The sequence below is a fragment of the Ylistrum balloti genome, unplaced genomic scaffold, assembly GCF_031769215.1.
Source record: "Ylistrum balloti isolate Yb309-2 unplaced genomic scaffold, AGI_CSIRO_Ybal_v1 Utg370502, whole genome shotgun sequence".
Taxonomy (NCBI): domain Eukaryota; kingdom Metazoa; phylum Mollusca; class Bivalvia; order Pectinida; family Pectinidae; genus Ylistrum; species Ylistrum balloti.
In genome coordinates this window covers 426926-454295 of record NW_026782325.1, presented here as the reverse complement: position 1 = coordinate 454295, position 27370 = coordinate 426926, and the positions used below count along the sequence as shown (strand labels likewise).

Sequence of the window (27370 nt, the reverse complement as noted above, 5' to 3'; positions counted from 1 at the left end):
GCTCGAAAACCAGGCTAGATTTTTTTCTCTAAAACTGTGTCTGTTTGTACCATAAAATCGTAGGGGGAGGCACCCCGGTGGCATTACAGATCAACTCAACTGTGTCCCCCTCGCTGACCGTCATGTCCCCACTTGACCATTCGTCAATTATCCTTGTAGGAACTGCAAGGTATAAGTAATCTAGTTTAAACACAAAGATATGGGAACTGCCGCTGTCTTTTAAATGCAATATCATTAAGCACTATGAACCGAAACTAGTGACCGTTGGAATAACAGTGTATGTTGAATAAGAGCAAGACAAAAAGAGTCGAAACGTCAGACATCCATTAACTTTTAAATAACATATAAATACAAGAAACAATTGGAACCCAATGAATGTTTGTCTAAAGCTCGAAAACCAGGCTAGATTTTTTTCTCTAAAACTCTAACATCGTTTTGAGTTTACCTGGATGAATCATTCAATAAAAAGTCAGTAATCTTTGTCACGATATCTTTACAACTACAAGGTAATCAAGTTTAGGTTAAAATCATTAATAATTGTCAACACGTGTCTGTGATTACGATGTTTAAATTTTAATAACCCACTACGTACCTTGTACCTCAAGAAACACGTGTTTTTCCTGAACAGGTTCTGTATTTATGCTACAGGTATATTCGCCTCTGTCCTCGTAGCCTACGCTCCTTATATGGAGGTTCCATTCACGTGGAAAATGTCTTTCTACACTAATGCGCATGTCATCTATAATTCGTTGATCAAGTCGTGAGAGGACGGTTTTCTCGGGGTTCATCCACACCACCTGCGATACAAATCAATCTCTGTTAATTTTACAGCTGTATACAATTAATTAGTCTGCGAATAAAGCGTTTTGATATAATCCAGATTGAAGAGATTAAAATGATATTTACCATAATTGCTTTTTTCATTAGGATGGGGAGAATTGCGATAATATTATTTCAAATCACAGATTTCTTTCCGTTAAAGATAGGAACCTCTAAAATCCCCTCTTTTTACCTTAACAAATATTGTCTCAAATATTGCTCATTGGCTCCTTTTCAAAGTTGCTTGTGAATCCAAAACTTATTTTAAAACTTTTTTAATTATTTGAGATGCTAACAGACCAATAATTTCAATAATTCAAGGACAGGAGTTCAAAGATGAGTCGCAAACCAACACTTCCAAATCGTCAGGACATCATTCGCAACACAGCGTCAAGATAAAACTCTACCAATGTATTGGTTGACATGTAATGCTTTTTTAAATCTCACAAAAGTCTGCTCGGTGACAGATGATAGTCCGAAGTCATTGTCTATGTTTTTTTTAATACAGGTTCAATTTTGTATACAAGTCTTTGATATAGTATACTGTTCAATGTTTGTTGTAATGCGTGATAACCATAAGCATATGGGCATCAACATATAGGGTAAGATTAATCAAACGAGCACAACTGGCAATCAATTTAAATTGTAGACAGATTTTTCCCCCGGAAATAAGATAAAAATGTTGGAACATGTATCATAACATAATTAATTGTAAAACTTAATCTTTTCACGATCTGATACAAAATTTTCACATTACATCGGAAGATCTGTTAAATTACCCGCCAAATCTGTGGAATAATTCATTATATCATGCTATGATTATATAATATAGGCTGTATCATTGTAGGCGAACCTTTATGAAAATAATAGCAAAAGATTTCTTTTCCCAGTATCTTACAAATGCCTAATACACAAGATGTGATTGAGCGTGCGTTCAGCGGTTCCTTTACACAAAAGATCAAATAATCCTGGGGGATAAAAGAACACGTGGTATCTGGTGCAGCAGTAATGGACGGGGAACGTTTACCCCTTAACTAAATTAAAACACTGGAGCTCCGGACGTTACAACAAATCATTAATGGATCATGGAGCCGTTTCTACATATATCTATTGATATGGTTAGTTATTTTGACAAATAATACATCTGCGACTTGTGGAGTTTGCCGGGGTCAGTGCGATCAATGATGTCCATTCGAACATCCATTTGAAAGCTTTTAAACAAGGTCTGGTGGTGTCTGAATACAGAGGCTTAAATGAATCATGAAGCGGTGCCATTTGTAAATTTCCTTGTCTTTCCGACAAGCTCGGACAAGCGACTTCGGGTGCATGATTTTGTACCAACTGGTTTTTTTTAAACAAATCAATATTTTTCTTCCATAGCTCATCATTAGCTTAGCTTGCTGTGGATGTTTGCAAGAGAAAAGTAAAACATCCGGTACGATGTTAACATTAACCCATGTCATGTGTTCTTGCTGTTCGACTTCACTCTATAAATGCAACCGATGAGCAGGGGTCAACATATAAGTCCTTGCAATAAGTAAACATTTTGTAATGTACAATGATGATGAAATACGTAAATGTGTATTTGGAAGAATATTTACACGTTTTTTTGTTTTTTGTTTTTTTTTTTTTTTTGTTTGTTTGTTTTTTTTTTTTAATTTGAAGATGAAATAATCAATGTTATCTCATTACATTCTGATAGACATAGTAGTAAACATTCGGGTTTATAATAATCGTACAATACCCACTCTCTTAATCTGTTTCGACTGTATAAAAATATACATGTAAATAACACGTCCTGAGATCAGGAATGGACCCTGGACACACCCTTGTGTCCAGGTGTGTCAAGGTGTTCACCAATGTATATTCATGACGTGAAAAGGATGTCAGCACCAGCTGAAATTGATATGTGTCTTTCTATTAACATGTCGGCCAGATATTGGGAGTTCACAGGACTGCTGCGTTACCTAATGGTCGTTTCAGCTGTGTTAAGTTTCACATTTTTCATTTTGTATTTAAAAGGTTCACATAAACATCTATGATTCTTCACTAGTTTTGTAATACCTCTACACAACACAGTGTACCATCACTGCTTAAATAAGACTGGCTATAAAACTACCATATGATAGGAGAATCCCACTGTTTCCACCAATCACTACCGTCCGGCGGAAATGACGTTACAGATTTTGGGCACTGAAGATTCCCGAAAACTACCGGAGAAAGCCGAAGCGCGGACAGGTAATAAAACTCAATTGTAGCCGAACGCCAAGCGGTGACTATCGATAAAGGGTACTAAACAGGTAATATCAATGTCAAAATTTAGAACCGTTAAAATATTGTTACCGGTCACCTTGAAATGTATAGAAGCTTAAATTCAATCTTAACAACTGATTTTACATTGGCGAAAAGAAGCTCAATGAACACTAACTGAGACCAGCATAGAAGACAACTGAAACCAGCATAGAAGACAACTGAGTCCAGCATAGAAGACAACTGAATCCAGCATAGAAGACAACTGAAACCAGCATAGAAGACAACTGAATCCAGCATAGAAGGCAACTGAATCCAGCATAGAAGACAACTGAAACCAGCATAGAAGGCAACTGAATCCAGCATAGAAGGCAACTGAATCCAGCATAGAAGACAACTGAAACCAGCATAGAAGACAACTGAATCCAGCATAGAAGGCAACTGAATCCAGCATAGAAGACAACTGAATCCAGCATAGAAGGCAACTGAATCTAGCATAGAAGACAACTGAAACCAGCATAGAAGGCAACTGAATCCAGCATAGAAGGCAACTGAATCCAGCATAGAAGACAACTGAAACCAGCATAGAAGACAACTGAATCCAGCATAGAAGACAACTGAATCCAGCATAGACAAGTTCAGACATTCTCTTCTACACCATACTTTACCAGTCCAAGGGCCGCCCTTTTGTTTTTACCTTTTACCTGTATTCTTTCTTAACAATTTTCCTATGTATATTCAACGTGAAAAGAATGACTGTTCGTAGCCGTGGGGCCAGTGTGTACATTTGTAGCACAAACAAGTTATTTTCGGCCACGAGAGCAGACTGCCTAACTTTATTGTTTACAACAACATCAGGATCAATTAGAAGAGTATGGAAATGGCATTCTTTAAAGCCCTGCTTGTAAATCATAAGATAAGAGAAATTCGTGTGTAACGAACTGTCAATAACGCAAGCATTTTATAAGCTTTATCATTATCCAAAGAGGCAATGTGCGTTAATCGTCCCTTCCGAAATCTCCCAATCTAAACATACAGAAAAGATAAACATTCCTTCTGTTTTCGGCGATAATTAAATAAAGCCTAGGCAAACAGCCCAGGCGTCTGTTTTAGAATCGTTATGATTAGACTTATTCAGACATGTTGTAGAAGAATCTAATTAGGCGAAGCTTAGATTTTTAAGGTTTGATGCGACAGAACCTAACTGGAAAGTACATATAATAGAGAAAATAAAATAACGCGAAAGAAAAATGCAATGACGGTCTTTATTGTGGATTTCAGATTTGTGCCCGTGACGTCACAACTACTTATATATGATATAGAATTTAAGAGGAAATAGAACCTATATGTATAATAGGGATCACAACTACAGACTAAAGAAAGTCATCCAGACGTTTTCTCCGAAGTTGTAACATGTAAAGAAATATATCCATCTGAAAAGAGAAGATTTGAAGCTACGTAGAAAAGGAGTTACAAACGTGATTAGCCGCGACGGAAAAATCTTGTGCTAGTTAATGCATGAATGAGTCAGACATGTCATTCCATTTTCCATTTTTCTGACGGGTAGTTGTTACCTTTGGTACTTCAATGGCGATTTGATGAAAAAAAATGGAAATTTTCTGAAAGAAATACACCCTTATCTCTGACAATGAAATATATTTTATGTATATTCTGTATCACATTTCATAACCCATCTGGAATTTAATCTACATATTGTTACCGGTAAACAATAGTTTGCAGGGCTTGTGCGTTATCTAATTGTCCGTTCGGATAACCTCTTGATTGTAGGTTAAAACACGTCTGAAACTGTAGGATAGTAAATCAAATTATATTAAACACTAGCTCGGTCATTTCAGATACCGTTTACAATTTTACAAAAAGGTTCTACAGAATTATTTCCCTAAAACGTTCGCTGCATATTTGCCCAGATAATACAAGCTTTAGATAACACCTTCTGGTTGTTGGGAACAGACAGTCTAGTAATCCAATGCTGTATTATTTGCAAAGTAACGAAAACATATCCCTGTTAATATAAGATATAGTATATAGTCTAAAACCAGCACGGTGAGTTTTATTCTTTCATCCTCAGACAGCCACACATACCTATACAGACCTCGAGGGAATATCGTTTTCTCTCGTTTATAGTTGCCATGTACACTTTGTCCGAAAGGACACATATCCGGATGTCCCAGCGAAAACAAAATATGTATCAACTGATACATGAAGACACTCTTGTTATAAAAACATCGCAAGCTAGAAAAAAGTAGTATTATGTTAAACATGTACAAGCAGGTCAGATGTGTTTTTGGTACAAATAAAACAAAATCTCTCTTATTGGGCGTTTTTATTGCGAAAATGACGCTATGCGGATGCAGTATTAGTGTATACTGAAAAGTGAACTTAGATGGTAGCGGTGACGACCACAGAAAACTCTCAGAAATAACAGAAAGACACGGAGTGAAGCTCAACGTCTTTTGATTTACAAGGCAAGGGTAAGAAAGAGGAGAAACAAGTCGTACTAACGCACAACGGGACAATACATAGAGCGACAAGTACAGGATTTAACAGATAGTGCAAATTAGCACTTTAAACATACTAATTCATCTATGAATTTTTAACACGGTTCGACTTAACGGTTTGTAGACACGGCGACAGGTCTCAGATGCCGACTTCAGGATGCAAGAAATTGGTTATTTCTTACAGCAGCTACAACACTTGCTACGTACAGCACAGACCAAGGTTTATTGAGGTGATGATCCGTAAATGCGAGATATCGCGAACCACTATCCGGAAGTGGTTTCCCTACAGGGTCATGGCGGCAGAGACTTTGACAGCACCATCCTTCACCAATGCCGTAAACAGGATATATATGGCTGGCAAATTACTGATCCCTGCTCTCAGATCATTTATCCCTCCTGTAAAGCAGGGACGTCAGATTAACGTCGCATATGCGTGGCAGGCAAAAAGTCCTAACAACTCATGTAGAGTGTGGACAGTCTAGAAGATATTAAAATTTGATATGATTTTCAGGCGCATGGGAGGTATGATCTTCACACAAGAAGAAAAGGCTGGAAGGAATATATACAGAACACATATATTCACATAGTCATTTTGAGAAAAGTGATACCACCAAAAGGGCATCCCACAAAAATATATCGTAACATAGAACTGAAAATTGATAGGTAACCCAAGAAAGGAGGGGCATTAGCCCCCCACTGCATCTAAAGAATGTAGCACGTGATAGACTACAGAAAAAAGTAATGGAAATTATCAAAAACTGAATGCAAAAGATGTTCAACTCTTCTACCAACTCTGGACTTGAACTCTGTAAGGATTTGTTTTGGAGTGCTTTTCTTCGTACTTACTGGTCATCTAAATGCAATCATGTGGTTAAATCAACTTGTCTGATATAATTCCGGTAAGCTTTCGTACTGTCCTTGTCTCGATCTGAGATATCAGCGTATTCATCCACGGATGTTTCTTTGCTGACAAGCTGTTGCAATCTACTACGCCAGATACAGGTCTTCATACAGTTTCAAACGCTTGCAGTGGACCACACTTATTTCCGTTTGGTTCTGCATCGCATAAAGTAGGGGCCTACAATCACAGATGAGGTATGGCCCCGCCTAGGGAGACTGCAGTTTCGGACTTGACTAATTTTCATTGTGGTATTGAGCTGGTGTACATAGTCTGTTTATCGGTGAAGAATTGAAAGCCCTAGCAAGGAGAGGCAGATCTCGATCCCATTGATCCTTAGATCCTCAATAAAACATCTGATCATCTGCCACAAGGTACAGTTGTATCTTCCAACCTGTCGAAGGATAGTAATGGGTTGTTCTCCTTTTAGTGACATGCAGAATGTCACAAACGGTCTTGACTCTGAGTTATAGAAGATACTTTCTGAATATATGTGCAGCCAAAATCATGAGCGCTCTCGCGGTTTCCTTGCGTACGAGATAATATATATTGTCATATAAACAATGTTGCCGTTAGTATTATTAGAAAATCCCTTTCGTCACCTTGCTCAAAACCAGATCTCGATCAAGAGGGCAGATGCTCAGTAGATTTATCTATAATCCCATTATCCTTATGGAAGATAACATCACTTCCAATCTACTATTAGCTACCTGACATACACATGTTGAACAAAACAGGGAAAGAAAGGTACTTGGAGGTAATTAATTTTTTTTTTTTTTCATTTTCATTTGACACACTGATTTTAACAACAGGGGACGAAATTCATCTTTTTGGAAATAAACAACACCACAAAATATCAAAGTTCTACGGGTATACCTCTCAGCAAGAGAGAACTTCTCTTTAGCTCGATTGCCTGAGATACGGAACAGCTAAACATGTCAACGAGCATTAAACACGGTCTTCTTGATATCTGGAAAATGACATCTAGAATTCAGGACACGAATTATTAATCAATAAGCTGTCTTACTGACATAGAAGAAGGCGTTTATTATGATAGAACACGCCCATGGTTTATTGTTTATGTATTACTTTTACTGACCAACCGTGATGACACCAAAAGCAAATAGTGTAATATATTCCTTCTCACGAATTAGTAGAATAAGTATGTAAACGATAATTTGTACAGTGAAAGCGACACAACAAGAATTCAATCTGTAAAGCGTTGGCACACTCAGCGTTATCTGAAAACCCGAGGGTCGCGGTTCGAAACTTCCTACCCGTGACTGTTTCTTGTTTGTCGGGAAGTTAGAAAATAAAACCAGTCTGTGTTCTCATGATTGCATTCTTGGCAAGGTACCTTGTTCTGGATGGCATATGATGTGCATCTCGTATATTGTTCAGTGAGATGAAACCCAATGTACTACACGGAGACCCCGTCTCAAAATGGGCTTGACTGTAGTTGAGGTAACCAATCCGGCAATCAATAAAAAATCAATCATGTTCTAATTGACAGAAGAATAACTACATTGTTACTCATCATTAGGGTTTACAGTCGTCCATAGTAAATATATAAATTTGAAAAGATCATAACACTGATCATTGACAATGAATACTTTTAATACAAAAAAATGATTTTATAAAAGACATAAGATAAAATAAGAGTAATAAAGAAAAAGATAAATGCATAGATAAACAAAAAGTGATCGTGTGCAAAGCTAACAAGGATATTGAACATATCTAAATAAAACATTGGTACTTGCTTCTACCGAAGCAGGTTTCATATCCAACGAAATCCGAATACTTCATTTGTGTTTATAAAACATGTTAAAAGATATAAAAAAAGAAAGTATGTAGTATGTATGGTGAGCTTATGATTACACATTGTACTGGTGTAAGTATGGAAACGTTTAATAACAGAAACCCAAGCCACCGCTTTCCTCCACCATCCAAGCCTGGTACGTCCTTAAATGTTCCTAGCTGGACGTGAAGCAACAAGAAACCAAACCGCCAAACGTGCGTGTGTCGTAAATCCATCATCTCCCAGGTGTTTTGTACACAATGATGTGATATTTCTATTAACTAAGCTATACAGTGCAAACTGTCACTTAGTAATGACAATGTGAATGTAAAATAGAAAAAAAATATTTGAAAGGCTAGAATTATGAAAAAAATTGTGTGAATCTGTACCTTAGGGACGCCATGCTTTGGAAGCAAACATATATATATTATAACAAAATTATATAAACAAATTGTGATATATGATACTTAAAGACAGTGTTACACTGAAATACACGTTAAATGAGTATTAAATCTACAATAAAAATGATACTATAGACGATATAACGGGACACATATATTGCAGTTATGATACTGTATTGTGCTCTCTTTAATACTATTGATTGTTTAAGTAGACGGTGGCATCCCTGTTCATCTGTTGACGGTAAAAAAAACTTCCCGTTTACTACAGTTCCCTGTTTAAATGTCGTTTGTTTGGATTGGAAATCCCACAACTTCAGGAACATCCCCTAAATAAGTTCCGAGATTAAGTGTGCGTTTTATTTCAATTACAAGTAATATGCTGTGTAAATGTATAACAACAAGATTTTGATTTAAAAATTGCAGCAACATCCATTACTCCTTGATTGAAATTTCAATGAATACTAGGATTAGATAAAACAAAATCATTAAGACACTTTTAAACTAGTGTCTTCGCTCACATCTAATATAACAAAAGCAATGACTGATTACCAAGCTCAGCAACAGCTGCCATTACAAAATGCTTAATTATATAGTAGATGCCAGTATGAAATGTAGACTTATGGACTTGGAAGCCTTTCACATTTCTATAGTCCAGGATATGGTAAAAAATACAAAGATGCCAAAAAAGCGGGGTAATCCTAATGTATATACCGAATAGGAGGAGTGTGGGAATGTGAGGAGAAAATGTTACTCATAGCCAGTGCACTTACAAGGACTCGGATATTTATAATATTTTTTTCTTTCATCTCTTTACCTTTTATTCTCACAAAACAACAAATAAGGTAATATTAACAGAATCTCAATCCAAACTCAAATGTGATGAGGCTACCTCAAATAATTAACAGAAGAGTGATTTACATGGAGACCCCTACAAAAGTACAACGAGAGTTATACAGGGTGTTCCACAAGGGTAAGCGTCTTCTGTATCATCGACGATATAATTAGGTTACGTCAAGTTCCTAAAAGAGTAAAATGTTACCCATCGCACCTCTTAAGTAGTATGAAAACGACAAACCACGTGTCTCATCAAAAATTAAACATTTGTTAATAAAAATCATTTATGTCTCCACAAAATAAGCATAACTATCTTTAACCTGCATCTCACGGAGTCGTGTGTTGTGGCTTTTCCGGCCAACGGTCAATGCCTTGCATGAATAAGATATAGGAAATTTGCCCTCAAATATCGAATCAACTGAGATATGCAAACACCATTAGGTTGGGGAAATTGCTCTCTAGAAATGGAGAAATTACAACAAGGTAACTGAAATCATCTCGCTTATTACAGAGTAGAACTTGATGGAAAGCTATCGCTGTTGGTTTCGTTGTGAATTAAAAATTGGCGTTAGCTGCTGATGCTGAAGAGTCTGTCGTCTCATTATTAACAATAGATTTTTTTTGCTTTTAAAGTAAAAAAACATCATCTTACATTGTAATATGTCTCAAGGTAGTAAAGCCTTTGTAACCTGTTTCGATAAGCTGTTTGATAAATGTATATAAAAATAGTCAGCCAAAAAACGGGCACAGTTAGTTCCTAAAGACATGCCAATAGTCTGTTGGAAGATCTTACCACCAAATTCAACGAAGATTATGTCAACTAGAAGTTCTGTCATTTTTTTAATGATGTCATACTCTGTTTATCTACGAAATACGCTTCAGTATAGTTCACAACCACCAATGTATTGCGTCATCCCTTTCTTTGAAATGAGAGTTAGAGAATGAAGGCATACTTTCAGTTTGGAGCGGTTATTGTAGTGTGGTGTGGAAAAATAAAATGTTTTTATAGCAGACTTTTTAATGTGAGAGTATTTGATGTTCAACAAAAAACTCTTTGGCAACATCTAATATGTATATTCCATTTATTCCACTGTTCGTTTCACAATAAGACTATAAACCTACTATTATTAGTACAAAGAATGGAAGACACTGGTCATAATGGGTACAATAAACCGGACAAGTCAGACCTTACGTTTGTGGTAATGGGCTCTGTGTTATTATTATAATCCCCCTGTGATGTGAAATTCATGTCAAAACCACACGGGCTGTGAATGTTTATTATCGTCATGTTCCAACTGGACTTTTCCTTAATCTTCATTAACAGTTTCCTCAGATTTCAAAATTAGAAGTTTTATAATACTTGGGAGACTAAGAGAATCTGTCTGACGACATCAATTGAAAGATATATATATATTTCTGATTTCTGACCTTTCAGATATTTGAAGTTTAGTTTTGAAAAAAAGGCACAAAAGAAACAAAAACAAAATACATATACATGTATTTGTTTTCAATGTCATTGTTTGAGGATTGACAATTTTTTCTTGGTCAGTGTTACGATGAATTCAAAATTACGTACTTGATATACCACACGAGTGGTCAAACTACCGAATATTCAGACATTCCTGAACATTACGGTGCCGCACTAAGGCCGACTTTTCATTTTCATTTCAAATCGATGTTTTAATTTTGATTTTTAGAACAAAAATGAAGGTAATGACATGTTCATCAATTAAAGTCCGAATGTCAAATGAGTTTAGTTTTTGTGGTGATTTTCCAAAATGGCCTTCATCTATAGTAATAAATTGTCACTTTCCTTCTAAACTCCTGTTATCCTTATGCCAGATAGAGTACCTTTTGCCAATTTGATGCTCTAATCCTTAGTTGAATTACCTGAATTTTAAATGTTGGTGGTTTGAAAACTTATTGTATGACAAAAATTCAAGATGGCTGCTTTTTTAAATCTTGACCTAACTCTAAATCTTGAAAGTCTACATAATTGAACCCAAGTGCATCAAACGCTGTCCAAATTTATAGTAAGTAATACTCAACACCAATTTAACAAGAGTCACTAAACACAATGTTCCTTGGCCTGAATCGCTCACATGTCCTCAAGCTCACAGGACACACGTTGTCACTTTGTTAAGTTAATTTGTACAAGCTTAAAAATCCATAGACATGCATGCCACTACACCAATCCCATGACCAAGGGCCCTTTAGTTGAAATAATAAAATCGACACCAATTAAATACTATACTCTGACGACATTTAAAAGATAGTCTAGCAAGCACAGCAAAAAATTCAAAAGCACTTTTCGTCGCGTCGACCTGGTAAAAAGCTTTCGTCAGAATTCACTGGTCCGGAAATTGACATGTAAAACCGAAGAGCTTTCTGTATTACAAAAAAAAAACATTATATAACGGGCTTTGGTTTCGACAGGTTGAAAAAATTCTTTGCATGTTGGTGTGGTTTATATTTATTAATGTCCTATACACAACTAGGGCCATTTAAGGACGGCTGATGTACGCGAGATGAGTAGTGGTCAAATTTAAGTGTACAAGTCTGTGGAAGTACAAATGTAAGAAGTAGATTGCCAACAAGGAAACCTGTAGAATAAGTCCCTTACACCTTTTGAGGAGTTAGTGAAATAAGATGAAGTAGATATGTCGATGCAACTGAAATGCCCGAATAACAATTACAAAGTGATCATTTTGACATTTCAAAAAAAAAACCTTACTAATTTGCCTTCCATATCTTGACATGAACCAAAATTTCGGATTATATACATGTATATTTTCCCCAATCCCAGGGATATGGCAGTTATAGAGCGCAGATGATCATTAGGAAAGGCCCTTAGGCCTATTTTTGTCAGTCCGGATGGTTGTAACTCAAATCGCAGGCCGACCTGTCCTAGTCATAAATATATCTATCCTGCCTAGAGGAATTATGAAACAAGAAAACATTTAATATCAGTCAAAATTCCCTGTCTTTTCTACAGGCCTTCCTTGACTCTGCCCCTGTGAAGAGAAGGCCTTGTGTTTAGTCTTCTGCATAAGGCATACCAGAGTCTAGAGTCTATGAAAATGGAACAGCAGTTGCTACTGCCTGCTTACAATCCGACTAGTTCGTCCATTGTCAGTATCATGTGACCGGAAGAGGTGTCATGAAGGTTTAAACGTAGCATGCTACAGTATGGTATCAGTTCTTTTTGGCACTATGACAAGGAGGCTAACAAAAATCGTAGTCCACAACAAACACACGTACTCAACACACCCACCTCCCGTACATCCAGAACGTGTCCTAAGATAACCATAGCTGTTGATAGGAAGTTAAACAATGCGAAATCAAAACCAATTTTCCCATCCAGCATCTGGATATAGAACATATTTTTTTATATTTTTTCTCAGTTTAAGGGCCGTAACTCTACAAATTAAAAATTAACAAGAAACACATATTTATCTTATCTGCATTCGTTCATGATAAAACACCATATTCAATTTTAGCTCAATATCCCTGTCCAGCCCTGTAAAACTGAGGGTAAGCTGAAAATATCTTTTTAAAACATTCAAGATCAATTGTTATAACTCTGGTTTAAAAAAACAACCGCCCCCGTCACGAGGAAGCATTCAAATTTGTTCATATCATCCTTTTCATTGTGTTCTTCAAATGCCTGGATCGAAATCTACTAGGAATAATAAGATGCATAAAGATAAAGAAAAATCTGTTCAGTAATACTGAGATCAAATATACATATAAATTGGCCGCCATCTTGATTTTCCGGCATTCAAGAATACAGAAAACTGCAGTAATCAACTTTTTACCGATAGTGAACACGATTAATTCTAGTATAGATAAGGCAGAAACAGTTACAATTGAACGCTTCGAGCAATGAACAAATAATTCGTTATTGTCTATGATAGCTATTTCGAAAATTCACTTCCAAAAAGAAAAAAATGCGGAAGCAGATGCTTTGACTGAAAACGTTCTATTTACCATTAACTTCAAATTGATACAAAATTTCATTAAGATGGCTGAGTGTCAGGGACTCCTTCCACCAGAACGTGTATGTACATATATAGTCATCTGTTTTGGTATTAGCGGTAGCATAAGCTTAAAATCAGTTAAAAACCCAGCCGGTTCTACACCACTCTCTTTGGCACACAAATATCCTGACAGACTGGGAGGAATTGATTTTACTGTAAATTTTACAGGATTTGTTTTTTTCATACTGTCAAGGGCATACCTTATAAAAAGGACTGAAACACATATCACTCCTAAATAACAGTAGTGCTGTCACAACATGCTTCATCGAGTCCGCTAGCTAATGTTCATCTCCAAACATCAAAGGAAGTTCAAATGTCAAATTAAACGGTTTTGAAACAAGAAATCGACCTCGAATCCATAGTGTCATGGTAACATGAAACACGTTTCGATTTATGTCCGGAAAATCATTCTACTCTAAAATTACTTATGTCAATCGTCTTTGTACTTTGAGTATATGCCGGAATTAGATTTGACCCAATTTATGTATCCGTAGAAATCTCATGGCCTATTTGATAATTGACTGACGTGTTAATACACATATTATCATTGTTTATTGTTATTTTACAGCAACATTGTTTCATTGTTTATGTCCCAACAAATAAAAATGTCAACATTCCCATTCATGTGTTTGATACAATTCTCATCAAATTTCTTTAAATGTTCACAGGGTCTCATTAACAGACAGATATATTTATTGACAGTTATATACTTAAGACTTATACGCTGAAAAAAAGATAAAATATACGTGTACATTGAATATGCGGTAAACCTATCATGTAATTAGAAATCGTGGTGGTATGATTGAAGTGTTATAATATTGTAGTGTAATAATGTTGTAATGTGATGGTGTGTTGTAATGTTGTACTGTGGTGGTGTGTTGTACAGTGATGGTGTGTTGTAATGTACTGTGATGGTGTGTTGTAATGTTGTACTGTGATGTTGTGTTGTAATGTTGTACTGTGATGTTGTGTTGTACAGTGATGGTGTCTTGTAATGTTGTACTGTGATGTTGTGTTGTAATGTTGTACAGTGATGGTGTGTTGTAATGTTGTACTGTGATGGTGTGTTGTAATGTTGTACAGTGATGGTGTGTTGTAATGTTGTACTGTGATGGTGTGTTGTAATGTTGTACAGTGATGTTGTGTTGTAATGTTGTACTGTGATGGTGTGTTGTAATGTTGTACAGTGATGGTGTGTTGTAATGGTGTGTTGTACTGTGATGGTGTGGTGTAATGTTGTACATTGATGGTGTGTTGTAATGTTGTAGAGTGATGGTGTGCTGTAATGTTGGTGTGTTGTAATGTTGTACTGTGATATTGTGTTGTAATGTTGTACAGTGATGGTGTGTTGTAATGTTGTACTGTGATGTTGTGTTGTAATGTTGTACAGTGATGGTGTGTTGTAATGTTGTACTGTGATGGTGTGTTGTAATATTGTACTGTGATGGTGTGTTGTACAGTGATGGTGTGTTGTAATGTACTGTGATGGTGTGTTGTAATGTTGTACAGTGATGTTGTGTTTTAATGTTGAACTGTGATGGTGTGTTGTAATGTTGAACTGTGATGGTGTGTTGTAATGTTGTAGAGCGATGGTGTGTTGTAATGTTGTACTGTGATGGTGTGTTGTACAGTGATGGTGTGTTGTAATGGTGTACAGTGATGGTGTGTTGTAATGTTGTACTGTGATGGTGTGTTGTAATGTGATGGTGTGTTGTAATGTTGTACTGTGATGATGTGTTGTAATGTTGTACAGTGATGTTGTGTTGTAATGTTGCACTGTGATGGTGTGTTGTAATGTTATACTGTGATGGTGTGTTGTACTGTGATGTTGTTGATGTTATGGTTCGGTTGTGGTGATATTATATTAACGGGAGAGGTGTCGAAATCCGGAAACAGTGCCGTCTGCGTAGAGTGTTCAATGGCGGACAAAACTGAAATACACGAAACCAGACAAAGGGTAATTGAAAATTGATGTCATCAGGTCTAGACGTTTCTAACAAAAGCATCATCATGCGCAATATCTCACCCACACTTCCTTTATTCTGAATATTGGACCTTAATAAGTTTCATTAACTCTAGCAATATGAGAGAAACTATAGCGCCTTATTGATTATTGTCTCAATTTACCAATGTCAACACAGTCCAGTGAAAACTGGAGGATTTATCTCCCCTGGTGGGAACTCTCGATTGGGGACAGAACTTGACAATATGTTTTGTTAACTTTAATTTAGAACTGAATTTATAGAATTTAAACATATTGTCTAAATGAGTTATTTTAGAATGTACATGTAACTTTAGGAAACGACTTGGACATGAATATGACAAATGAAATAGGATACTTAATTGTACTTAAAATAAAATTAATTTACATGTACCGACAATTGTAAAGTAAATTGGAAAGGGCAATGAGTTGCGACTCGAGGGTTTGACCAAGTGCAAAACTTGAAGGTAAACAGAACCTACATTAAGCATAAAACATGTGATTACTTTGATCACACAAGGTACCTGTTAAAACAAGCTTAATTAAACTTAACTCCTTAATGGAGACAAATCAGGGTTGGTATTGTTGTCTTTCGTTGGAGTACACGTTCCTAAACAATGAGCTGATGTATTTGTATAGAGCCTGGCCGAGACCATTAACACTCGCTACCATCGACAGATACAATTTGCAGGATACTCGCAAAAAATACCAGTCAATTTTAGCATGCGTGCTTTCTGCAAATAAAGGTTTTCATTTGAGTTTGCAAGGGTTCACATGGATTGCTAGTATAGCGGTTTATCAAACCGGTCACCATTGAAACGGTTTCATTCAAAGGGGGCAAATAAATTTGAAATGCTCTGAAGAAACTTTTGATATGATTGGTAACACCAAGCGCACACGTCGTGATATGGTTTGATGAAACAGCAGTGTGATGTTGTTTAATTCACCTTTGGCTATTCTGTATCGTACTCTTTACTGATTATAAAAAGATGATGTTCTTTTGTGTGTTTTCACAATACTTTGATTGGACGAAATTGTATCCCGAACCGTTACGTATGTTGATACGATTCATTCCAATCCTTATGTGTTAAAAGCGATAAAAAACGTTCCACGTGTTTGGAAAGGTTGCACGCGACTTTGGGCACTTTCACAGGTACAAGATAGTGTTTTCTGTTAACCGGGAAATATCAGTAACAAAATATTGAAATATGGAGAGCACGTCCAAACTGTTTGAATCGCATATTATCATATTGGATAACGTCCGAAGGTACAGATTGGGAAAAATTGATTTTAAGAACGTTTTGATGGGATTACCTCCTCGGCAAACAACATGGCGAATCAAAGCAAGAGTATGCTTTTGTTATATTTTCAAATATCATTTCATGTTTTAATGCAAACAAATTGTGGTACTGTTTAAGACGTACTTGGTGTTTGTTTAGTTATCGGATTGAATTATATGGTAAGTGTGCTTAACTATTTAGATATCAATAATTGCTTCTCTCAATGTTGAATGTCATTGCGTCGTCTGCATGGTTTCAGAATGTTGGCCTTTAGCGTCATTAACAAGTCCTAGAAGGGCGAAATTTGTATCTATTTCTAAATTATCACTGAAGGCTGTGACTCCCTGACACCCCATGAAATCATCATAATATATACGTCATTTACATAACTCCTCGTGTGTTCACACATGATTGGAAGTTTGGTGGATTCCTTATATCATTATTTCATTCAACCTTTCATAAATTGATCATCGATTTTTCTCAAAACAGTTTGTATCCCATAAAATAAGCATTAAAATGCTCTATTCATTACCACATGTAAAGAGCAACGAAAATGCTGACAAATTACACTGATAGTTTAAACAAAGAGTGTGGATATACAGCCGGTAACATGTCCTCTACACCCAGCACGGTGACGTACTAGAGGTGTCAGGAGAGGTCAGATATACACTCGGTTTATCTAATTACATGTCTGTACCGATCGTCTACATTTATATCTCATTTTAGTGAAATGCCAAGTACAAAATTAGCTTTACAGGACACAAAAATCAAACCCATACACAAAAATAAAAAAAAAACATTGTTATCACAGACTCTCAATTACATTTGTACATTTTGAACAATATTTGAGGCGTTCAAATTACCAATTCAACAAGTGTTTTTTTTTTTAGTAACAGCCTATTCTTTGTAAGTAGTAATTACTGATTTGTGCGGGGGAGGGTGGCGAGAGAAAAAAAGCGCTCGTTCTATACATCTACAAATTCGAAATCATTGTCAATTAAACCGGTTTTGAGAACTTTCAGCAGCAGATGCGAAAAATCAGGAAATGGCATACTGAAAAGAATTAATCTAGTCTGTATATACATCAGTAGACTTTACTTTAAGATTAGGGAATTATATAACACTTTATGTAGATTGAATACCCGAATTAACACCTATTCAGCATTGTATAGATTTCAGTGGCTTTACAGCCTTAATAATATTATTTAAATTTGAACTAAAGGAAATGGCGTTTTCAGTGTCATCATAATTAGTGTCCCTCCTCATAGAACTTTAATATGCATCCCGTCAATGACCAGTTTAAATCTAGATCAATTTATCTTTTGAAATCCTTTCAAACAGAAGGTAAGCTCCATTTTTGGTGTGTGAAAGAGGTTTTGCTGCACGTGGACATCGCGCGTGTGCGTTTTGTTAGATAGGTGAACTTTGTATATTGTCGCCATAACTTTTTACATGTAGTTCAAGTCTTTCACTCGCCACTACGATAATATTCCTGACGAAATAAGGCAAATCAGGAAATTCGCAAAGTAAACCAACATGGCTAACGCCACTCTCTTTGAGTGGCTGTGACCGTAAATAAATATAGCTATTGAAATACAAATATAATGTTAAGAAGACAGTCATTTTAGAAAAAAACTCCATGGTCATGTTATCGTGTCAAGGTCATGTACGATTTCACCTTAATTGTTTCCTGGTAATAATTACATCTCATCATGAAGTGAGTCTGTGTCTGATATAAAACTTGAGCCAGGGCAGTCTTGAGAATGTGTTTCGGCACAGTTCTATCATGAGGTCCTGCTGAAAGAAATGACATGATGGCCCATTTATTTGTCCGAACAAAAACTTATTTTCTTTTAGCAACAATTGCGAAACAAGTTCTTCCAACCCATAGTAATCACTATAATTGGGGTGGGTGGAAGCGTGCGACATTGCGACATTGCGACAGTTCTTTCAGTGGGAGGAAACCAGAGTATCCGGGGAAAAAATACAAATGGTCGGGTAAGCTAGCCCAAACCTTACCACACACTCGTGCGTTACCACGACCCGACCACCATACCTATCTCTGATCTATTCATGACGCGCGGTCGCCATTGCCAAGACAAAGAGTTTTGATATGGAGATGATCGAAAAGTGTGATTGTTATGACAAACGAACTTAACTTTATTCCGGGAGAAATGTTGGTTCCTATCTTCCTTATAACTATATATTATAATAATACTTTAGACAGTCATATTACCATACATCATTTAACTTACATGTGAGAGATATCGTATGGTATTTATAGAATCTTAAAGACATCACAAGATACCTCATACATGCACGAAAGACAGGTTTGATTTTCCGCCTTGAATAAATGTTAATTTGCACCAGATTGTTGTAAATATTCGTCATCCTTTTTTATATATCATGAATAGACCAACGAGTCATCTCGTTCTATTGGAAAGATAGACATAACCATTACAGGGTTTTAAATTATCATTTATCTAGAGTTGATAAAGTCGGTTCGACGATGATTTTAACGTCCAATGTGCCGATGAAATATACCTGAATTGTTTCTAAATAAACTAAATACACACCTGAAGCCATAGCACGTGAACTTGACCTGGTTTAGAAAAAATTATTGAGACGGTACAATTATTTTGCCCCTCAATGACCAAATGATTACCAAAGTACAGCAGTCCCCCCCCTACCCCCCACCCCCATCCCCCACAAGGTTAGTATAATTTTCTAGTACGGTATCGTAACGTAGTCAATCGAGCGAAAAGCAGAAACGACATGCGGTTTTTTGTTATCATTTCGTCTATTTTCTATTTGCCAGTGTATTGCATATAAATTCTCTACTGTCTGCATTTTTTTTTTTCTAAAATATCTGTTTTCTTTCTTGATGTCTGTTTTGCTATGAAATGCGATGTTGATATATACATTATATGATTAGATGTAATAGGAATTGAAATGGATGGGTTTTTTTGTGAGATGATGATATGATTTAAACATATTTCATTATCAATTGCAAATAAATGGATCAAAGATAAGTTCTAGTAACATATGAACTATTCTCCATAAATATAATTACATATGATTGATATATTGCACGTGACATTCATTTATATTATAAACATGAAATGTGTGTGCTATTCGTAGACCTACACTTGTAAGTTTGAATAATTTTATCAAAAAGAGGAAAATATGAGAAAATAGAAGAATAAAAGAGAAAAAGAGATTATATAGATATGTTCAAATACCTAAAGTATTAATTTACCTAAAGTAAACACGTGAAAAGGTTTTTATAATATAAGTAAACATTTCAGAAAATAAATGAAAAAAAAATCTGAAATTGTCCTGGCTGAATCTTGGATTTAAGACCACAAGGCAGAGAATTTCATTTTAAAATGATTGAAGTATAAATACAACTGGTTTTGTTTTGTGTGGACCAAGTGAACTGGAAATTTGGAACTTTATAGAAAAGTTTAAGTAATCACGTACGCCGCGATGTAATCCGCCATATCATTTGCTAATGATAGTGATGAACCGCCATGAAGTGAACGAGTCTTCGTCAGGATAACGGTTTTACGAGGACACCTGTTAAACTTCTAATTAATTAAACCGGTTTTATATACATGTTCACTATAGACGAACCCGAAGCCTCAGTTCACCTGGTGCATATCTGAAACCCCGTTTTCCAGTGTCGTAAAGTAATCTGATTATAACTAAAACAATTCCGAAATGCTATCTTTCGGATCAGTTGAGGTGAGGTAAGGATATTACGATCATGTAAATATTATTATTGATTGTTTTACGTCACGTCTGACTTAGACGAAGTGACAATAATAATTGTGTTTTATTATTCATCACATATTATCCTGTGTTTTTTGTTGACAGGAGTAAAGAAAGAAGTGATCCTGTTGAATCGAATATCGATTCCGACTAATATCTGGCTGAGTACAATATCTCTAGAATCGATAATCTGATGTATTGTCATGTAAATGTATAATCCTCACGCACATTACACGTCGAACCACACATGTGATTTAGAAATTCTCAGCTCTGCCAGCTTGAAAAACTTCAAATCGAAATAATTCACTTGAAACAAAAACTAGACAAATATTACCGTTTTCTTGTCTGTTACAAGTGCAGGTTAAAATATGTATTTTTTTTATTATCAACACTGTAAAACAAAATTATTTGTCAAACATATGTTTGAAAACTGTCCATGTTTTCATGCTGTGTATCAACTTAGGTGCCAGCTAATAGGATTTATCAAATCGATCTCATACGGAGGATTTCTATTCAAACTGGAGATTGCTTGAAATAATCGAACCGTAACGATTGTAAAATCACAATTTTTTGAACTTATTTATTTATCTTTTGTCATTCTAGCATAACAAAGTACTTGGTAAGCTTACTGTAACACGGAAGTGAATGTCCCAAAAATTCCATTTCTGACGCGTGATGTCAATGTTCGGAGTGTGCTTGTAATATGATAGCTGTTATTTTTGATGGTTTGTATTTTCGTGGATTTAGATAAAAAATGTCAAAAGGGTAGATGAATTTAACATGAAAAGTCATGAAAAAGACTACAGTTTCCGGTTAGAATTTTGATGCACAGTCGTATCTGTTCTTCATTTTATTCCAGCTCTGAAAATAACGGGAAAAAAGCCCACGAATGTGCCAACTTTCACGGTAGTCCGAGCTGTAACCCTCGTGTCACTTGTCAGCTCGCGGCGTTGTTTCAATGCTTTACTACCCATTTAATTCCCAAAATCGATGTATCGTTAAATTTTCTTTATAATGTCGATAGTGATTGGCAGCAAATCGAAATTCACAGTAAACACAAATGTAGAACTCTGTTACTAATACATACTTATAACAGCACATCCTATCCTACATATAGTGCCTACAGGTTTTTGATAACTTTGGATGTCAATGTAAACATGCTCTTATAAATAATTGCAAGATATCAAAACGTCTTATTCACATACAATCGAACTTCATTATTTCGATGTCGGGACAGTTGGAAAACTTCAATTTATCCGATTATTCGATTTAAGTTTGGCCAGGGCAGACGAAATACTTCAAATAAAACGCGGGGTTCGAGCTATTCGAGTTCGAGATAACATATACTTCTAGGGAACATGTACAAAATGTACATGTATCACATACATAGTGCTGAAGTGCTGATTTTAGTCAAACAAATGCCTGCAACAGTCTTGGCACGGAAAAGCTTCATTAGCGTTTTTATTTCTAGAGAAAGTTGCCTGAAGTTTCGAAGCATTCTATCTGCAGTCTTGTACAACATATAAGATATTATTACTGTCTATAGTGTAAGACATCATTGTTGGGTCTAATCAACCATGCAATTTTGTCGGAATCACCTCAAGCAAATAATAGATTAAGTGAGTTTAAAAATTGTGATTTATCAAACATCCTTGGTCTGATGATCTGGGTCATTATTCTAGAAACAATTGTCCGTGACACCAGGTAGGATCCTAATGAAGGCCCGAGTTTCAGTAAAAAAATTACTTTTGGTTGTAAATGATTCAATATACATTATAATGTTGTAAACAGGGTATGTTTTTCTAAATAAATATATTCCAATGCCTACATGTATAAAAGAAATATCATTATCAAACGCAGTATTTGTCTGGAGGTTTGAATTAAATAGAAAACTTATACATTGTAATGCACAAAAAATGCAAATTAACACACCTTTATGTCTGCGTGCACACAAACGGAATGATACAATCATGGAAAGCAGTATTAATCAAAGTTTGTGAATTAGGAAGAAAACTTGCTTTGTAATATTGATACTATGTTTTCATATTGCCTGTGAGTTTAAATATACCACGGCCAACGGAACAGATGTCGATATTTATTAAAATCGCAGAGGTGGCAGGAGAGGGAGGGGGATAGAACATATAAATACATTTTATAAACCCGTTCTCTAAGGAAGCCATGTTTTAAATGATAGTGACAAAGACATACATATCTTGGTATGTTTTGACAAATCGATAAACAACAAAATTATAGAACTTCTATAGGATTTTCATTTTTTCTCCGACACATACTTATTTCTGCGCCATTAACGATTTTTTTTGGAACCAGCGAAAAACACAAGCCACTGCCATTATCGCCAAAATGCTCGACTGTAATTAGCGACAAAGCCATGCCCGCCATTACCAAGACAGAGCTAGCGGTTTATAAACGTGGACATCTATTAGCTAAGAGCACATATTTTCTACATCTGGTTTACATACCTAGACGGCCAATAATCACCTCTAATGTGCACGTGGACCTTTTAGCGCCAACATGGGCGACGCATAAACATTGTATACGAATTTGAGGTGATACCGCGCATGCGTGTTCGAAATGATGTGTTTCAGCGATAGAGGATGATGCCTATAGCTAGTTTACAGATGAACGGTGGACGAAATATTCTCTGAGAAATTCAGTTAGTTTGGTAATCGCACAGTTCGTACAGCCATTTATTTCGCATCACAACACGTATGATACATCATTACCACAGATAAATCAGAAATATGTATTACACTGTACTTTAACAGTATATTTTGAGGGTACATGTATTCCAATCCAATTAAGACCACTTGATATACCGGAAATTCAAAAGGATATCAGAATGTTTGTTGAAAATGAAAGCTCTAATGATAGGAGCAAGAATGATAGGAAGAAGAAGGAAATCGATAAAAGAAGTTCAAGGAGAGAGTGGAAAAATTGGATGAGGAAAAAAGAGAAGAAAGAGCTGGGACAGGGAAGGATTAGAAGAGAAATGAGAATGAGGACAGGGAGAGAAGAAAGAGGTAGGGAAGGATTAGAAGAAGAAGGAAAGGAAGAAATAGGGATACATATGTTTCACGAAGTTACATAATCTATCGATACAAGGACGGTCGTACTAAAACATATCCTTGTCTTGCTTTGCATAATAGAAATTGATACTGTCTTCTCAAATTTCAAGTAGTTTCATATCAACTAATACACATTAACGGGTATTAGGATTACAAGAATGATGTCGTTGTTTATTTTATGAACACAAAAAGTCGAACACATCAAGGTCAAAATAACCCAACTGCATGTGTACGTATTGGATTCTCTGTGGTTTTATGACCCCCCAAAGCATGTAAGTTTAATGAATGACACACCTATCATACGGGCATTTCGTTGGAACTCTTTTTCATAGAAGTCATCAAAGTGACTCAACAAAGAGCTAATGAAGGGATATATTTCATCCCAACGTGCAACATTTGATGGGATGGTAGTTGTTTGCGTTTCCGATGGTAACGCTCTGATATCAAATGTTTATTTGCAGAAACTCTATTTTGGAATTACGTTTTATGCGAACAGAAAAGCATTAATGTCATATGTTGTTCTGTCTGAAGTGTGCAAATACATTTCTTCTTTTAATTTTATAATCGATAATTAAAGATTACAGTATTGCTAAAAAACTATTCCCTGAAAATAGACATATTGATTATTTTTCTTTCCTCTGGCATTGATGGGTGTTGTTACGCCTTACATATAAAAAATATATACATACTGTACATTTTTTCAGACATAATAACATTTAGACTCATAATTCCAAAACAGACGCATGTTAAACTTTTACCCCTATGAGTATAACGAGTTATTTGAAATCTTGATATGATACAAAACTCGACTTCCGCCCCGGGCCACCTTTTGAATACGTCTACATATTTAGGTGCGTGAACCTGTTCCTTCGTGTATTTGTCAATTCCGTACCAATTACATCTCCTATGGGACATATTGACTAGCGGTGTACAGACTTATTAGCCACGGTGCTGGATTGACAGTCAGACAGCTGAGAAAGAGAATTCAATCTTGTGCGGCGGTGTGAAGATCAGCCCGAGGGTGAATTTCGACCATACCACGTCTTTAGAGCCAGCAACGTGACGCATATGTCGAAACTGTATCAAGACTTCGATGCCGGACCGTTTGTATTCCGGAAATAGAAATCATCATAGAACACCTCTTGTCATTTTTGCAAATATTTTGTGCAAACCTCCCACCAAGTTTTATTGCATGGGATTTTTATTTTCATGTACAGTGCCAGTAGAGGCAAATAAAACACTGATCTTTAATTGCCTGAAGTTGATTGACGCAGTCGACTTCCGCTGAGACGGCAGGTATTCTAATCCTGATCAGTGTAGTTTATGTATGGGACAACTATCCGACAGATTTCTTTCTCTTTGTACTCTGAGTGTACGCATAATACTTTCCCTCACATAGGCCGACAGATTTAACCAATACAATCGCCTTACTTCCTGCTCATTCTTGTATTCGAATAAAACGTTCTTGGAAAATACACGACCGGTGGACGTTAAACCTAATAAGTAGTTGTCAATCTTTCCCAAATCTAAAACATGATTCGCTGTGTAGTCGAAATTCCTCATCTAAAACAAACATTCTCCAAATTCTTTAAGTCTCGTTCCGATGTTAACGTGAAGTGTCATTAATGTCTCTCTATGACCTTATCATTTCATCCTTTGCTGCTTTTCAGTCCCTAATGGTTTAAAGATGTACTCCTCCGATGTTTGACAAGAAATAAGAAATAATATCAATAAAACATTAGTTCCAGCATAATTACCTGACCGTTTGTGTTAATATATACGTTTTATCCATGGTTGTCTTTATAAGACAAAAAGGGCCGACTTTTGTGACGTTTTAAAGTAATTTCGTTCGTGGACTACTTTGTTTTGAGGGGGAAGGGTGGAGTTGACGGCGTGAACATTTCAACGTTTTCTGGCTGCTAAGGGTGTTTCTTTTTAGTATAACTTTGTGAGTTTTAAGTAAGTTTCACCTAAATTTTGCAGGAATTATCACCACAAATCACAAATGAAAGACCACATTTCTGGTTTTTAGGATCCGAAAACAGACATTTCAGTTTGCTTCTTAATCTTGGAAAAAAAAGCAAAAAAAAAATGATTAAATTTAAAAAACTAAAGCACAACGACCTCTCTTTTTTAAACCCCTGTATCCAAACATACAGTATTTCAATTGATTACTAGAAGATGCTCAAATAAAAAATTTAGTCTTTTTTCGAAATAGGTTTGGGTGCTTTGTATTCAACATAAAGGTAGTAATGGTGTGCTTGATATACAAAATATAGTACTCAAATATTCGGAAAAAAACCCTCAATTCTCCTAAACTGAGTTTTCTGAATGAGATTTAGTACCTCAAAAAAACCTCTGGACTCCAGATTGAAAAGGATATCGAATTAGTGACGCGAGGACTACTGCTGTTGTAAGAATAGCAATCAAAACATTGGAATCAACGATAGCATTTGAGCCAAACCTGGTCACGAATTGATTGTCACGGACACCTTACCCCAGACCTGCGCGGGCTTTTATCACCTCTCCAGCCTTTTCTGTCACCGCTTCAGATTATTACACCCCTCTTAAACCATCCATCCTGATCCTGATTGTTTGTACAGAATACCCTGGTTCAGGTGAGTGCTTGTGCACTTTAAGTTGAAAATTCGATTTAAATTATTCATTTTATTATGGAGCGTGCTTCATATCAGAAAACAAATTAAATTTTTTTAGAGAACTGTAGTACTTAAACGTCACTTAAGGTGAACGGTTTCAAGCCAGTCTTTTAGCTAAGCGAAAATAAAACGGAATCAGCTGAACGTTGTCTATGACGTCACTTACTGTTTCGTCTGATATTTTGTAGAGATCGCTGTCAAAATCTTGTTGGTTTACAGTTTTATATCCTTCAGGGTCGAAACGGCGGAAATCGTTACTGTCGTAATAGTACATGTGTATTATGTATGACGTCATGATACTGATAATGATGATGATGATGATGATGATGATGATGATGATGATGATGATGATGATGATGATGATTAATGGAAATGAATACGTGTCATCCTTAATGTGTGAGTATGGTATATGTTGTTTTCTTTTCAAAAATAAAATAAATACAAAAATGTTTGACGTCACGGCAACAATTCAATAACGTCACATAAACAATATGACATCATTTCAAGGCCAAGCACTACGATAATGGCAAAATTCTTCATAAAGCCAACAGCAAGAGAGAAAATTATTGTGAATGAGAAAAAGCAATATCAACCCTTCAGGAAAAATTGTGACACTATAGTTTTGCCAACCGCTTGGCAAAATTCGTGTTTGGCTACTAAAGAATCTTCTACTTGGGGCTGAGATACATTTTTTCACGCTAGCAGAATGAAGATGATATCATTCCTACTGTATATATCCTGTATACAGGGAAGCTTGTTTTATACTTGTCAAAGAGTGAACAACATCGATTAGATATGTGCTCTTAGTCCGGAAGACCGACAAATGTTTCAACGTCAATACGCCAAAACAACTGTTTTAAGGGTTATGCAAATATCGGATTATCGAGACTCTGCTGAACACATCCGACGAATAAATGATATTTATGGATAGACCATTAAGAGAGTTTCAATGTAGGTCAACAGCACGTGCGAGATTTTCGACAAAATTATCGCTGTTAAACACTCATCACGAGTAAATGTAACGCTGTCTGTT

At 35.9% G+C, this 27370-nt stretch overlaps 1 pseudogene; it reads right to left on the bottom strand.

Annotated features, from left to right (window-relative positions):
* The window catches only part of LOC132555503 (limbic system-associated membrane protein-like), a 108272-nt pseudogene that overhangs the window by 3145 nt on the left and 77757 nt on the right, over positions 1-27370 (bottom strand).